The sequence below is a fragment of the Austrofundulus limnaeus genome, unplaced genomic scaffold, assembly GCF_001266775.1.
Source record: "Austrofundulus limnaeus strain Quisiro unplaced genomic scaffold, Austrofundulus_limnaeus-1.0 Scaffold657, whole genome shotgun sequence".
NCBI classification, from domain to species: domain Eukaryota; kingdom Metazoa; phylum Chordata; class Actinopteri; order Cyprinodontiformes; family Rivulidae; genus Austrofundulus; species Austrofundulus limnaeus.
The window spans coordinates 204,982-207,895 of record NW_013953059.1 but is presented as its reverse complement, the minus strand read 5'-3'; positions in this window follow the sequence as shown (position 1 = coordinate 207,895).

Below are 2,914 nucleotides of genomic sequence, written 5' to 3'. Positions count from 1 at the left end.
ATTTAATTTTTTGCGCATTTTGAAAAGTTCGATGAAAATTCACTCTACAACTGGATGGAAACACGATTATAGATGACCCTCAGGAGGGAGGAGAGGAGATTAATCTGCAGTCAATCCGGTACTCCAAACTCCAGTTCTGAATTAGCTGAGCTAAAATGTCTTCAGCTACAGAATAAAAGTCCAGTTTTTGGTTTTTAAKACTTTTTAAACTTTTGCCAGGTCCTGGATGGACTGAGACTCTACGCCTATGCCTTCAGCTGAACTGCATGTTTATTTTTCAGCTCTTTGATGATCACCTTGTTGAATTGAGTTATGTTTGGTTTTTTCCTCAGATTCTGATAGAGAAACTGGAACAAARTGTGTTTTTGTGACAGACAGCTGGAACAAAGAGTGTAAAGATCCAGTTCTGACTCAACACAAGTCTGGTTCATCTCTTGAGTTTGGGATCTGTGCTGTGAGGCAGCATTGCTCATTTGAATTATTACTTTTGTACAAGATGGAACATGTGAGGATTTTAGTCTTTAGTAAATTGACTTTATATAACAAACTTTTACCAACTCTAATTCAAACTGAAGTACTTTCAAATTTGTTTTTGGGTTTTTCACAGAAATAAAATATCTGATCACTTAGAGAGCTGCAGTAGAAACTGGATTTAATTTTTACAGGAATAAGTTGAATAATTTAGCAAGTCTTCTTGTCATTCACAGGACATCAGGRAAATTCCAACAAACCCTCTGTTTCAGGGGAGAAATGTGCTTTTCAATTTGGAGCCTATGAACCTGCACACCCTGAGGTCTCAGCTTTGTAGTACAGTAAAAAAAAATGTAAATCTGGATATGTTGCTTCATTTTTAAGAAGGTCCTCATATATTGTTTGCTTRTCATTTTTCTTCTGTTTATTTATTTATTTATGTTTGTCTCTTTCTTCTGAAAAAGATGCAGGCGTGCATAAATAAATAGATAAACAAATCCTCCCCTGCAGCTGCTGCCTGCAGTGTGATCACAGCGCCATCTAGTGTTTCTTTGCACAGTTTTAAATTAAACGTGGTTTGTTCCACCAGGTAAGAGTTTTACATTAACTTAACTAAACATGTTTTTAACATGTGAGAGTAAAACTCTTCATAAATTAAATGTAACAAAATGCATCAATAATAATAAGGTTATATGAGGTCCAAATAAAACTGGAGACAGAAACAAAAGAAACATCATCTAAAGTCTAAATATAAAATCATATTCAGAATGTTTGACTGGAGATATTCTCACGCAGCACAAAATTCATCAACTTCAAGGAAAAAATTTTGAAAAAAAAGAAAAAAGTCCAAATCAGATGGAAGCAATAATATATACAGTTTTATATTTGTTGCTTTTTATAATGTATAAAATACATTTTTAAGTTTATTTGTTTAAAAAACAACATAAATTCAATATACAACAAGAGTACAAATCATATATTAAATGAAATGAAAGGAAGGTTTATTCAGCTGTTTTATTCACTCGTATATCAAAGAGATTCGGCCATTACAGGTATTTCTGGTTTTTGTGACTTTTTTTTTTCAATTTCTGCTTACTGAAACTAAAGGAAAACATTTCAAATCAATGAAAAATGTTTTGCTCTTTAAAAGCTGTTTTAATCACTACATTTTAGCTTATAGCTACTATTTTGTTAACTCCTTGTTTGAGTTACTGTTTCTGCTTTTACTCATTTTAGCTCTTAGCTGCTGTTTACTTGTTTAGCTAATGCTTTGCTAAGTTCAGCTTTGAGCTACTATTTAGTTTTAGATTTTAAATACTGATTACTTTGTTTTTGCATTCATTTGACAAAGATTAGAATTTTACCCTTTATTTAACTGGTTTAATTAGATTTTAGCTTAGATTTGACTCATTTTAGCTTTTGTGTTTTGCTCATTTTAATTTTAGATCATTTTGATTTAGGCAATTCAGTTTCAGCATTTTTAGCATTTTTAGCCCACTTCAACCAATTTTCCCAGCACTCACTATCCACGCTGCTCCTGCACTACTTCCAGTAAATAATTACAGCTTTTTTTAAATGATTGGACTCGGTTTATATCTGTGGATCAGTCCCAGTTTTGCCTGTTGGGTCTAACATTAATGAAGCCTTTAACAAAGAAACTGATCATTTAAACAAAAAGTCTGAAACAGTTTGGGACATTCAAAGTTTTCCTTTAAAAAGTGTAAAGTTGGGTCTGCAGGCAGTGACTCAGTCACAAACAACTCAGCCTGTGATGGTATTCTGATTTTATCTTTTAKAGTGATGTAACAAGTTTCTTTCAGCATCGTTTCAATGATTAACAGACAGGAGAGAAGAATCTGATGTTTGAATAAATTAAAACCAGGAAGTGCTCCTTTATCATCACTTCCTGTTTCACTGGAACCACTCAGAGTTCATTAATCCAGTTATGTGATGAAATGGAATTATTGTGAAACATTTCTGAAATATCAACATGTTTTCCACCAGCACAGGTAGTTTGTAGGAAATGCATGCCACAGGCATATAGACATACGTTTTTTCAGAAAAACGTCTTTTATAAGTCTCCATGAAGGAAGAGAGCAACATGATTTTAAAGCCATCAGATTTATAATGATAATAAACCAGTCAGGTAAAAAGCATCCTTTCAACAGTTTTCAGAAATAAAACTGTTAACTAATATTAGAGTTTTGAATTCAGCTGAACTAATTTGGAAATTATCCAGTAAACTGATTGTTTTTCCCCTGTTCTTCTTGTTTAAAGCTGATTCAGAAGTGCTTTTGTTTATGCAGTCTGTTTCTTTAAACGTTGTGCTTTTTTAGGCACTTACATCAAGTTCAGCTCATTTTATTCATTCATTCTTTCATTCATTCATTTTATTCGTTCATTAAAATGAGAAGAAAATTTGATATACAACAAGAAACAAAAC